This window comes from Rattus norvegicus, chromosome 7 (genome assembly GCF_036323735.1).
Source record: "Rattus norvegicus strain BN/NHsdMcwi chromosome 7, GRCr8, whole genome shotgun sequence".
Classification (NCBI taxonomy): Eukaryota; Metazoa; Chordata; class Mammalia; order Rodentia; family Muridae; genus Rattus; species Rattus norvegicus.
In genome coordinates this window covers 105,525,290-105,539,456 of record NC_086025.1, presented here as the reverse complement: position 1 = coordinate 105,539,456, position 14,167 = coordinate 105,525,290, and the positions used below count along the sequence as shown (strand labels likewise).

The following is a 14,167-nucleotide window of genomic DNA, read 5'->3' as shown; positions in this document are numbered from 1 at the left end:
CTCTGTGGATAAAGGGGAAAAACAAAATCAGACAGTTCTGTCTGTCTAGTTTGGGGGAATTTTGCCTGCCCCTTTCATTCTGGAATGTTCTTCCCCATTCATTACCATCACCTTTGGCTGTAATTCTTGCAAGTGTCTTTCCCTCACAGCTCCCTTATACAATCAGACATTCTAGCCCATATGAATTACTGCAGCCTAGTCTAATAGAAGACTCGGTTTCCAACTCCTTACACTGGTTCCACTTTTAAGAAAGGTCTGTCACCTGGAACAAGTAAGACACAAGAACTTCTTGACATAGTCATGGTGAGATGATGTATTCCCAAGCAAACTTCTCGCTGAAGAATGGGCAGTAGATGGGAGTTCGCTTATGTTTTCCCATTGTTCTTATTTTCTCCATGGACCTACTTGGCATACCTCTGAACTCTCAGAGTTTAGCATGAAGAACATGTGCAAATGATGGCCCAATGACCATTGCATATTTAGTAATAGTAGTATGGGTCACTTCCTGCTTTCAGACCATTTATTTATTTATTTATTTATTTATTTATTTATTTATTTATTTATTTATTTAGGTGTGTACTTGTTGCATCCCCTACTTCTCCCAAGTTTAATATCTCTCTCCCCTGGGGTCTGAAAGAAACCTTTCCTTCTAACTGCATTGCTATCTTGGCTCTGGAGGACAATCCCCGTGTGGAGACTGAGCATGCTCCTGGACATCTTGGGCTGGTTGGGGACAGACTTCTTTGGCCCAGCATCTTGCGCCCTCCACAGGCCGGGCCGGCAGGCAGAAGAGCCTGCGAGCAGGCGGGGTTTGGCGGCAGGACAGCCTGGCGCGCCTAGGCTCTTCTGGCCAACAGAGGTGGGGGACTAGAGCGGCGCCTCCCAGCTAGTCGCGCAGCCTAACCCGGTACGCAGAGGCTGCAGGAGCAGAGCTGAGCGGCACGGAGGGCTCTCTAGGCCTTGAGCGCGCTCTGTGTGTTACTGGAGTCTGGCCTTAGGTTCTTGCTTGGAAGGAGAGCAAGGGCGCTGGAGGTGAGACCCAGCCACAGCTCAAGTGCAGGCTCCCAGTCTTCTCCTAAGCGGGGGAAGAATTCCCTTAACCACATTCACTACCTTGCCTTGGGCACCTTAGCTTGGGCTGCCAGGAGGCCGCGGTGGCCGGGCAGCTGTTGCACCAAGAGAGGGGGCAGCTGCGGAGTTCCATAACCATAGCAACCGCATCAGCACCACGGCGGCAGTGGCAGTGGCGGCGGCGGCGGCGGTGAGGGCAGCATCCGCTTGCTCCTCCTCCAGGCAGCCTCTGAGTAGAGACCTGAGACAGAGCTCGCAGGTGCTGCCGACTCCTTGGTCCGCCCACAGTCGCTGCCAGTGTTGGTTGCTGGAAAAGGAGAGAAGAAGAGAACGGGACCAAAGCTGGAACAGGGCCCTGTAGAGGTGAGAGAGAGCTCTGCAGTGGGAGACAGGTAGGTGAAAACGCTGTGGGGGTCACCAGCTGTAAAACTCTTTCTGTGGCAGTGACGTTTCTGGAAGTGTGGCTGCTAGTTGGATGGCTTTCTATTACTGAATGGGGATTCTTCCGCGATTTTTTTTTTTATATCTTAATCTATTTTTCCCGCAGATATCTCTGTCCTCTGATCTTGCCCCACATGTGGGCATGTCTTGAGAGACAAGGACCATTAAATGTGACTGTGTGAATGTGGTGGTCCTAAGGGGATTGTTCAGACCTGTCCAGGTCCCCCTGAGCCACTGGACTCAGGACAGGCTCAAAGGAAAACCTTATAAAGGTGGAGGGGCTGTGGTCTCTGTTCTATGTGGGGCAAGCTGACTCAGAGACCATCTCTTTTGGGGGTGGGGAGCACTATAGTTCAGCTGTGGCATGGAAAGGGACTATAACACATAGCAGCCCTTCCTATGGACAGCCCGCTTTAAACACAATCACTGCAGGGAATGTTTAGGCAAGGTAGTAGTAACTATTAAGGTTTGAGGTATGCCTGAAGTTTACTGTTCTATACATAAGATGTTTTTGGTCACTGGGGGATTGGATGTTAACAGAAATAAATTTTTAACCAGAATAAAACGAGAACACCCCTTTTCTCTTCACCTACTTTTCCCTCCCTCCCCCATGCCAGCAAAACAAACACTGATGGTGTTAGAGACACCCTCTGGCCCTTGGCTACTGATGAACTATCCTACTTTCAGACAACTGAAGAAGAGAACTCCACTTTAACCCATCATATAAACCAGGAGGGCAATGTTTTCCACTAGGCTCCAGTGCTCTTAATGTTAAGTTTGTTTTAAACCCTGGATGCACCTGAGTTGTCAACACTGTATGACGGACTGTAGTCTGCATCTTAGGCTATAGCGAGGGCTAGAGTTTGACACATGATTTAACCCAGTTCTGCTGGCAGAAGAACACCAGAAGACCCCAGGAGAGAGAGGTGTGTTGGTTGAGTTATTTGATTCAAAAGCTCTTCATAGAGTTTAGCAGATTTCTGGAGAGTTTCTAGGATGGATAGCCACTGACTGTGAAAGGGTTCTCCTTTTATATCTTAGCCTCGGGGGACTGTGGTAAGTCCCAGTTAAAAGGGTATGTTCTTTAATTGGGCTTTTAATTTATGATGTAGTTATGTTACCCAAGAGGATGTGATCTAGCCAGCATTTCATCTGGGTATTTATGCCACAATGAGGACAATATATTATAGGGAAATGCTACATTGTAGTATAGATGAAAGAGGGCATGATTCTGGAATCAGAAACAAACAGGTCTGAACTCTGGTTTCATCATACCTGTTGTATGACCTTGAATTGCTCCTGCCTTATTGGGATTTTTTTTTTCATCCACAGAATGTGATGCCAGCAATCCTTAGAGTTTGGTAGCCTCTCATAACAATAAAATGTAATGGCAGAGGATACAAATGGGGAAGGATTTTAAACCCTTACGTATGACTAATGCAATTTTAAGGAAGTCATCATTTTCTAAAGAAAAAAAAAAACCTCCTTAGATTAGCAAGGCATTACACCTATGGAAATAGTGAAACTATTAGTCAGTGAGTCGTGGCTGGGATATTGTCTTGTTCCAGAAATACCTGGGCAATATAAGGAGGGCTTTATGGGGGGAAACACTGCGTGTCCTCCTTGTTTATGGCTGCTGAAGGTCAAGTGCTAGTTTTGCCATGGAAAGTGGTGCTCCTCTCTCCCCAAACAGTGTTTGTTCTGTGTATCACAAGGGGGACCAAGCATCGGATAGTGTAAAGAGATATTTTCACAAAGTGAGGACTCCGTTTAATGTTGCAGGCACTGTGGAGCCTTCTCTGGCTGCAGTTGTCTCAATCCCACTCTGCTCTCTGATGCCAGATTTATTAGATGAACCTGACCAAATCCGTACAGCTTGATCTCACAGCTGAGGGAACTGCCATCTCTGAAATGAGCCCAGGCTTGGGCTCTCTTCTTTTGTGCTTCTGCTTTTGCCCATGCTGGTGTCTCTGCAGAAAGTAACTGTTTCTTACTTTCTTCTCTTTTGTGGCCCAGTTCAAAGGCTCCATCATATCTGGAGCCTTCTCTGATCCTCTCCTCTGCTTCCTTGCCACTCTGTACCTGATGCGACCGACAGACTGTGCTGTGTCACCGCTTGTTAAATATCACTTCTCCCTAGACTCTATGCTCCATGAGGGCAGGGGCCTCTCCTCCCCTGCCTCTCCTGTGATCCCACACCCTATGGTGCTGAGAGAATGAGCCATCAATTTGGCCACCTGTCCTGAAGGAGACCTCACAAAGCCTGTGCCTTTTTTCCAGTGAAGCAAACACAAGCCTAGTCATGAAATGTTCATTTCTTTACAAGGGGCACTTTAGAATTGTTGGAATTCTGATGCTAAAAATGATTTCATATAATATTTGCTGAATATCTCAGACTTGGATTGTATTTCTCCTCCTTCTATTTCCCTCTTTTGACTCAGCTTTTCATATCCTGGAAAACCATATAACCTGGCTTCAGGAAGCCTATAATTGAACCCAGGTTCTAAGAGGACTGAAAGCTAGGGTGTTAGGCTCTTCTTTGCCTCAGTTTCCTCATTTGTAGCACATGGTCGTTGAAGTCAATCTCACAGTGGATGCTGAACACTTGGAGTAAAGTAGTAGCTGTGCAAAAAGGAAAAAAAAGGAATAAAAAACCTTCCCATGATCCATAGAGTACCCGGAAAAAGCTCATGCTCTCTTTTTCTTTATTTCTCTGCTAGAAAATGAGCAACATCGCTGGGCTTAATTGCACAGCATCAGATGAGATACACTCCAAAAGCTCTGTCTCCTCTTCCTGTTAGCTTACTGTGACCTTCAGTAAATCATTGTATTCCCTTGGCTACTTGCCTTCTCTGTAAGGTATCATAATGATGGTTACGTTCTAGGAAGGTAACCTCAGAAGATGTAAAGTAAAAATGAAGTAAAAAGCAACACAAACAAACAAACAAACAAAAAATAGTGGCATGTGACTTCACAGTGAAAAGTATAGTTGCCAATTATAGAAGGTTTCAGAATTATTTTAAATGCCCTAAATCCATTTCTTTGCTATATTTCATCTACAAAAGAGACACTGTAATTGAGGGTGGGAGGGAAAGAAGGGAAGAGGAAAGAAGGAAAGAAAAGAGGGAGAGGGAGAGAGGGAGAAAAGGGGGGAGAGAGGAGAGAGAGGGAGAGAGATTCCTTTTGGCTAGATGTGGGAGTCTGAGGGGGGTTTACAATTGGCTGTGGCTCTGATTCAGGAGTGGGTTCTGACTCTGACATCACTTTGCTTAAAGGACTGTTGACTTGTCCCTCATTTCCAGACCTTGGATTCATAATCCTTAAACAGCCTGGAGGATTTCAATATCCCTGCTTAACTCTCTTTCCATGCTCAAGTATGTTGACCTATGCTCTTTACTGAGGTTACATCTCCAGTCTTCTATCTTTGGTCCTCCATCCATCCTTTCCTTCAAACCTCACAACGTGCTCAAACTCTACACTTTAATTCCTGATGCCACTGCAGCCATGAGGAACCTTTTTCTTCCCTTGTGAGGCAAGGATATTGAATGTGAGGTTTGGCTTTTGGGATCAGTTGGATATCTCATTCCACCTCCCCTCCAGGTAAAATGTTTTGTTACATTGTCCAGCCTACAAGAACTTCTTTATTTAATTAACTGGCAAGTGTATATGTGAAATCAAATATTATTTGAGAGAATTAGTGGGAACTCATGGCATCGCTGTTGTTTTGGGTTTCCTGGAACATGCTGGGGGCTCAGCAATGCTGAGTGCCTTTGCCAAAACATGAGTGATTTTTAGGTGGCTGCAGAGATATCTCTGAAGTTGTAGCAAAGGATGGCCCTCATGTTACAAAGTAAACTGACACTATGAACCGGTGCTCTGTGGTCCTCTCCCTTTGGTGTAGATGGAGTAGGATCTTGATCATTTTGTGTGAGGACATTATGGAAACTTCCTTGCCCTCTCTCCTTCCCCATGTCAGGCCGAGGTTCCACTCTGAGCTGTGAAAAGACCTTTTAAATAAACTAAATGTTTATGGGTATCAGACATAGAAACTAAGAAGAATGCACCAAGTAATGTTCAAGGTTATAGGAGTCAGGGGAAGGACCTTCTAACCATTTCCCCGGAAAGGCTATAAAGGTTGGATTTGTATAGCAGAGGAGGTCTAAGCTCAGGTGGGAAAGAATTTGTATATGGAGAATGGAGGGGAGGCAAATGAGTTTAGGGAGGGATACAAAAATGGAAGGAGTGCTACAAAGGAAGTATAAGGCAGGGCTGAGGTATAAAGTGTTGTCAACTGATGTTGGTAAGACATGAAGAGGTGGCATCACAGAGCATCCATAAACTAGCCTCCAAAGATCTCCCTTTCTTCTGAAGGTCATGGCAAACGATGGAAAGATCAGCAGTTGTGCAGAATGCTCTCATCTCTTCAGCTGCAGAGTGGAAGAGAGATTAGAAAAGCTAGATCAGATGAAACACAGGATGTCCTGATAGGTCAGCTCGCAGGTGAGAGTTGTTGCAGTCAGGCAGTGGGGGTGGGGATGCTGAGAATAGGAAGTAACTAGCATTATGAAAAGGGTGCAAGGGAAGTGAACGTAGGACCTCATCTCTCAGATGGATGTCTTGGTGGAGCTCTATAGGGTCTGGGAAGCACTGAAGGAAAAGGAGGGAAAGGCACAGTTGTCGTTCTGGTTACTTTTTCAGAATTACTACAATGACTCTGTGCCTGGTCCTTTTACTCTTAACCTGAACTAATCAATCAGGCTCTGAGCTAGCATGCTGGCCTGCCTGGTGAGCCTATGATTCATAACTGGCTAGATGGCTGGAAAATTAAAATCAGATTTGATAAACCAAAGCCCTTCTGTGCTTTTATAACTCAGATTGAAAGCTGAAACCTATTCTCTGAACCTTAACCCTATTTCCACTCTAAGTCAGACCCTTGCCATAGCCTCTATTACTGTCCCCACCTGTCACAACATTCGCTTTTAACTTCTGACCTTCCTGCCCATATTCAGCAGACCATGGAGCTGCATCTTTCTGGGATCCTCCTTTCTTCCATAAGCAAATGGTTGCCCACAACCTATTCTGGTTATAGTGTCATTTGTCATCTACTTCTGAACCAAGACTCTTCTTTGCTATACCTTTCTGTGGGGTACTTTAAAAAATTCACTGTGGGACTTCCATTGGTAGAACAAATTCTCTTAAGTGACAGTTGCTCAGTTTATGTGTATTAAATAAATCAATTAATGAATGAATATAACATTGGCTTCTGGGGACTCCCAGAAGTATAACAGGTCTTCTCATGATGTGAGCTGAGTGCACTGCTGTTCAGTGAATAAATTTATGTATGAGTACAAACTTTCTGGACTCTAAGGAAGTGAGGAGTCCAACATTTAGAATGATTCAGAAGACAAACAATAATATTCTCAATAATAAATTAAACCATTATTCATTAATGTTATATCTCTCTGATGTACTATGAATGTCCTGGCAGTTGGATCCCAAGACCACCCAGACTAAATGCTTCAGAAGACATTTACTGAGTCATAAAAACCTAAATGAATCCTTTTGGAAGAGCTCTGGCTTGGCATTCATTGGGAAGTCTGACTACTTGGTGCTTACTCTTCCTCTATTTTAGACATTTTTTTCCCACACCAATCTTTGATGTCTTACCTTATATTTTAATAAAACTTACAGTTTTTCTTTGTTTGGTTGTATGATGCAGGGAGATTGTTTCTTTTCCCCTGAGAGCTCTCTTTCTAATTTTGTTTTGCTAAGGCAGATGTTGAAGTCATGTAATAGTCTCTAAGCTCATGGTCTGCAGCTATGGGGGAATTGGCAAGGATACCAAAGAGAAGGGGTATGTACCATCCTGAGTCATGAGTGAGCATTGAGCACATGACTCTTCCAGAGGCAAAGCCATGTGTTTCTCTCTGAGGGAGCATTTTTCTAGACCACAGATCCCAGCAGGAAGTTTCTGAACGGACATGAGATACAGCTCAAATGGCAAAGACAATTCTGACTCTATCCTCCTGACTCTGACTCTTACAATCAGGTGTGCCTCCTGGTAATGTCTTAAGGAAAGGATCCTATGAGGCCTTCACTGACTTCACAGCTCCTCTCCTTCTCCCCAATAGTCAGTTAAATCCCGAAACTTCAGCTTTGACTTGAATATTTGAATTTTTTGTGCTTAGATATTTACTCTTCTTGAGCTGTATTTTAACAAGTTTAGGATATCGGGTCACCTTCTATTAGAAGCCTAGTATGGAAAAAAATGGATAAGAGCATAAACATCACAGTTCAGTTAGCACATGTTTGCCTCTCTTGCACAAAGCCCTGGCTTTGGTCATCTGTAAAACACACACACACACACTCTCTCTCTCTCTCTCTCTCTCTCTCTCTCTCACACACACACACACACACACACACACATATACAAAACATGAAACAAAAACCCACACATAACTATTTAAACATCTAAGACAGTCTGAAACCGATAATCTAGTGCTGACTCTGAAACAAACTGTGCCCCTCAAGTAGGAATATCATCCCTCTAGGGTAATTTTTCCAACTTGTACTGTGAATAAGCTTGGCTACCAGGACTCATGTGGTCCACATCCATTTCCTGAGTGTACTTTATGACCCTTATTCTATTCCAGAAGCTTAGGGGGCTGTATATAATGTTTCTTACCTTAAGAAATATACAATGAGGAGAAACAGAGTGGAGGTCAGTCACTATGGTCAGTCACATTAGAGGCTCTTGCAGAGCACTATGACAGGAAATTAGAAGGATATCCAATTTCAACTAGGTGCTGTGGGAGGCTTCTTGGAAGGAAAGGTATCTAAAAAGGGATAGGGATGGCAAGTAGACATTATATAGACAAATATGGAGGTGTGAGGTGTTTCAGATAAAGGATAAAACCAGTGTAGGGACCATGAGTTGCATAGGGCAAGGCACACTGAAGAATGAATGTAAGGGTGTAAAGTACTTCAGGTAGGCTTGAGTCAAGGATTGATAAAGCAAAAGGCAGGGTTAAGCACTGAATCAAACAGGGTCATGAGCACCTTACGGAGGAATTTAGTTCTGTCTGGATGTGAATGTGAGTTGTGGGCAAATTTTACAGTGACAAATACAGCTAAATATTTATTATTCGAGGCTTTCCATTCTGTCTGAAGTATAGAGAATACATTGAGAGAAGATAGGAGGTGTGGAGGCCAGAACCAGTGGCTGAATTGGGAACTGCAGGGTACATGGAAACAAAGATGCTTCAACTCATGAAGGCAGTTGGGGTGGAGGCAGTACTAGGAACTTGAGATGTGTTAAGTCAGTGGACTGAGGGCTTTTCTAGAAGACTCAATATACCAGGCGGGAGAGAAGATGATGATGACAGCCGTGTCATTGCACATAGGATTTGTTGTTGACTTTGGTTGGGAGGCATATGGCTGAATTGTAAGGTTTTAAGGGGGAAGTTATGAATTCTCTTTGAAAAAGTAATTTAAAGTCTCTGAGGGCATCCATGTATATTTTAGGTAAGTAGAGATAAATTATAAAACTCAGAAAGTTCTTGGATGAATAAAGAAGCCATGGGCAGACATTAGTTGAGAGAATAGGGATAGAAGTGACCATCCCAAGGAAGTCAATAAGGAGAAGTACACAGAGTGAGGAAGGAACTCCCGATGACCCAGTCCTGGCTGAGGAGTTAATGGCAATTGACAGCCCTTGAGGGTGGGACAGACATTTTTCTCTGAGAGAGGTAGTTATTGGTAAGTTGCTTATTTTGAATGATGCCCTTCACATATATGGGCATATGAATACCAGTAATTAGACTTAATGAGTTATAAAAGAGACCTGACAGGAGATGAAAAATATTTGTGGGAAGCTGGGAGCTGGAGGGATGGAGGGACTGAAAGGAGGTGACCAGTACATTATACAATATACAACATGAAAATTTAAAATGACATAACAGGTATTTAAATAAATACATTTCCACTGATGAACTTCTAAAGTACACAGAATTCCCTAAGTTAAAACATTGGCATTATTTGGGGAGATGAGAAAACCAAGAATGGAGGTGGTGGACAATAGAGAGTAATGTGGAGGTCAATATGATCAAAGTATATTACATACATTTATAAAAGTCACAAACTCATGAATTTCTAAAATTAATATATGATAATAAAATTTGTAACTATTTAAAAGAAAACCCCTCTTCTAAACCTATAGGTCTCTGTCTCTTCCCATCCAGAATGAAAATCAAAAGTGAATTTCCCTCCTATGTAAGTTTCATTTTGTCTCATCATGATGAAACCACTGTCAGGGTTGCACTGTTTCTAAGGTCCCTGTAGCTCATTTCTTCCCTTATCCAGGCCCTTTATTCATAGAGCTCTCTCTGGAAGCTTCTCCACGATTCTAGGCACAGGAGTTACTTTGTAGTGTTCATGGTTGTATTATCCTCTGAAGTTGTATTACAGATGTATTAAATTGTTTTCTTAGTGACTCTCCCTTACGAGGTGACAAGAATACGGATGCCAGGACTTTGCTGTGTTTATAGCTGCACCAAACACTCAAAAAGTGCAATAATTATAAAAACTATAGGTAATTAACACCAGAAATATCCAATAATATAAAATACTGCTTTCTATTTTCAGTTTAAAAATCAGTAACCACTGCTCTGCTGAAGTGAAGTTTAGCACAGCTTGGTTAGGGTGGGCATTTGGTCCAAAGGTACACTAAAGCCTGGTCCCAGATATGGTGGCTCCTTCCTCTGGGACAGCAGCCATCCCTGCCTGTGTTCCCTGCCAACTCTGGCAAATGTCTATCAAGTTGCAATTTAATAGAAGAGATACTAATCCCTCATGACCTAGAATAAGGTGGACTGAGCCGTAAAGCAGATGACTGCTACCCGTGATACTGCTTTGCCCAGAGACAGGTGTTTTAGCATTTCCTGGGAGTTGTCTCCTATTGAGACCAGTAAGTATGGAGCACTAGTTCAGCACCCTGTTCTACTTAATCCAAAGATAAGAGCCATGTCCTCCTGGATAGTGATTCTGAATCTTAATAATGTCAAGGATCCTTTGAACATGTGATAAAATACACAATCATTTTTCTCAGAAAAATTAAACAAAAAAATCCTATTAAACCTTAACAGAGTCATCACAGAGTCCCCAATTTCCTTATAGTTAGTTTCCAGGAAAGGATATATTTTCTACCACAGGGATGCACTTCCTTCGAACTGTGACTATTCATATATGTATATCATGTAGTGGATGCATTCTTAGTGCCAACATAGCATGTCTTCTGAATGTACATAGCACAGGGGTATGTTAACAAAAAACATCTTTAGAGGAAAGCGTGTTTTGGATAAAAATCCCTGTTTCAACTAGAGTTACCAATTACTCTATCTTTCCTAGGACTGTACAGTTTGTAAATGGTATGTTGGGAAGTCTACTCAGTCCTGGATAGCACAGCTGGAGAGGTCACCCTAGTTCTGATACTTGTTCTCCCAGGGACCCTAGGCAGCACCTTGGTTTCTGTGGAAGAATCTTGTTAATCTGCACCTTTGATCAGATCTCTGAGACATATAGCCAGAAATAGGGTTCCTGAGAGTGAGTCACGGAAGTTTTCTCTTTGTCAAAAAGGCCAGGGAATTAGAGAGGTACAGAAAGAAAGAAAATTAGAGAGGGAAGAAAAGAGTGAGTGAGAGAGAGAGAGAGAGAGAGAGAGAGAGAGAGAGAGAGAGAGAGAGAGAGTGAGAGGAGAGAGGGACACGGTACACATGTGTTTATAGCTTTGGTCACAGCCAGATTGTTCATAAGACTCTGAATCTCACTGGCCCATAACACAAGGAGCCAGAATTATGTGATGATCTATTGGACTGTCTTTGGCCACATTTCTTCTCAAGTGTTTCTGGGAGACGTTGCCATCAGCCAGGAACAATTCTCAGAAGAACACAGTAACTATGTTCTGTTTGTTATGCACTGACACAAAAATTCTGTGAAGAGTACATAGTAGAGAAACCCTCACATGATAAACTGTTTCAATGGGAACTTGCCCAGCCTGCTTTTGGCACAAACTAGACCCTTAGGGGAACCTTTGAGAAAGTCATGTAAATACCTGTTGTTACACAAAGGTTCCCCTAGCCTTTGGAGTGCCTGGAAGCCAAGCCACATTGCCATATCTTCTTTTTCCATTCTCACAGCACTGTTCTCTGCTTGTCCCCCCAAAGCATGAATGCAAATAAGAAGGAAATATTATCATTTGCTGAAAACATAGATGGAGGCACTGATAAATGAAAGAATTCAGCACATATATAAAAACATCTGCCTGGGTCTGATTCTATGTATAAACTTACTGTTTGGGAAAGAATACCCCAATTTCTTGCCCAATGCCAGTCAGCCAGCCCCAAAAACTACATATAAGTGGCATATGAACTGAACAGGTTATATATATATATAATATATATGTATATATATAAATGTATGTATATATATGTGTGTGTGTGTGTGTATCAATACTTGTTACGCAATAACAATTTTTTTAAAGGACGGAGGGATATATGAGAGGATTTGAAGGAAGGGAAAATGGAAAGGAGAAATTTTATAATTAAACTACAATCTCAGAAAAGACATTAAAAGAGTTTAAGGCAACTGAAAAGAACAGAACTATAAAGAAAACCCTGAGGGTAGACAAGAGAATGGGAAGGGAGTGGTCAAGTCTTATAATTATCATAGGTGCCTCCGAAGTCCTACTAGATGAGCTCTGTGCCATGCTCAAGTCCACCTTCCCAGCACAGGAAGCTTCTCCTCTATCCTGCTTGGTGACAATTGTGCACATATCAGGCATTACATGTCAGTTAACCTATGGGCAGTCATCCTAATTCTTCTCTGAGCATACTTGTTGAATTTTGCTATTCTGGGATTCCATTGCTACTCCAGGCCAAATCTTTTTCTCTCAATTCATTATATGTCTCTCTTTATAGCTGCTTTTCTTGCTCTATAGTGCCCTCCCCTCATCTGTGGATTCAGCAACAATCTTCCAAAAGTCCTGGTTAGAATCTCAGATCTCCCTGGGTTATCCAGCACATAAATGTATTATTTATCTTATATTAACTGAGGTTTCTTTACCCATGTAGCAACCATAATTTGCATCTCACATGGGACTGTTATTAGCAGCAAAATAGCACAACTAAAACTGAACAAAATCTTTTATAATTCAAGGTGCTTGGGGGTGGGGGTAGTCGATGTTTGCCCTGATTAAAGAGTGGCTTGAACACTAGTCATCAGAAGACAGAGGCAACATTTTACTCTTTAAAATGATTTATTTTATATGTATTGTTGCTTGCCTGCACATGTGTGTATTGACTATGTGTGTACAGTGCTCCAGAAGACCAGAAAATAGTGTTGTGGTTCCTTGCACTGGAGTGGCAGAGAGTTTGGAGGTGCTATGTGGGTGCTAGGAGCTGAAGACGAGTCCTCTGCAAAGGTAGCATGTGCTCTGAACCACTGAGCCACCCCTCCAGACCCTGGAGCCAGAAACAAGGCTCTGAAGTCACACTTTTCCTCAAATGGCTTATCTCATAGGATAGGCTATGGGGTAGCAGTGTTTGTTAGGTAGGACCTTGGACCCTCTGTGTGGCACACTTAGGAGATGATCGTGACTTTGGGGTCTCTAGGGTATCATGTGTAACAGCCCTGAGCTGAGGACATACACAGAAGCAAAGCAGTGAGTCTTCAAGCAAAAAACTAAGCTATACTCTATTTAGACTTGGCTAGAATAAAGCGGAAGAGAGCTTTCTGAAATAATTCACATCTGACATTGATGAAATTAAATAGGAGAGTATTTTCTATTTGAAAGATTGGATATAAGTTATTTGGAAATGGGTTTCTGGGGCACGCGCCATTGGAACTGAGGTGCTACTGCTGCTGGCAGATGAAATGGTAGCTCTTATGAAACCTTGTTCATTTTAAATGAGAGCATAAAACACACTGAAGAATAAATTACCTCTTCTGTTTGTTTAAAGGAAATATATAAAGATAAGATTATCTTTGAAATCTTGGGGCCAGGGTAGAATCCGTCAAATGTGGTATTTCAGCATGCAAGCTTCTGTTGGCCTTTGGGAGGAATTGGATAGTAATTTATAGAATTGATTGTGAATTACACAATAAGGTTCCCATGCTTTCCTTTGTTTCCTCTTGCTTTTTAAATTGCACGAATATTGGACGTAAAGGAAGCAGCCATAAAATTGTTCTTAAGGGACATTTTAGCCTTGAGTTTTCAAGCTGTACTGAAGAGAGGGAAGGAGAAGGCAGATCCTTTTTAAGCCCCTCTGTGTACCAGGGCTGAAGAAGTTTTCCCCTTAGGTAGTGCTCTGTGTTGCACTAGAATGCAACTAGTATGCTACTAGTATGTAGAAACTATTATCAGCCATCATGACAGGTAAGGAGAAGAGGCACCGAGATGGCCAGAACCTGTTCTTAGTTGCACAGCAAACCTGAATGGAAGTGAGAAGCTGATCTCTTAGTACTTTGATGCCCAAAGACATGTTCTTTTCTTATCACTCTAAGACTCTCGTGAAATTTAAAATTTAGTTACTGATAATTTTTTTTTAAAGTGGCTTAAAATCACACAAATGAAACCTCACCATCCGGTTTACCAAGGGTT

At 42.4% G+C, this 14,167-nt stretch overlaps 1 protein-coding gene across 3 annotated transcripts in view; it reads left to right on the top strand.

Moving 5' to 3' along the window:
- The first annotated feature begins 740 nt into the window (after positions 1–740).
- Fam135b (family with sequence similarity 135, member B) overlaps positions 741–14,167 on the top strand; it is a 268,886-nt gene continuing 255,459 nt past the window's right edge. For 2 of the 3 annotated variants that reach the window (XR_005487230.2, XM_008765601.4), the window contains exon 1: positions 741–1,463. The gene's annotated coding sequence lies outside the window, so the exon portion shown is untranslated. The remainder of the gene's footprint in view (positions 1,464–14,167) is intronic. The other variant, NM_001427631.1, reaches the window with a different exon arrangement.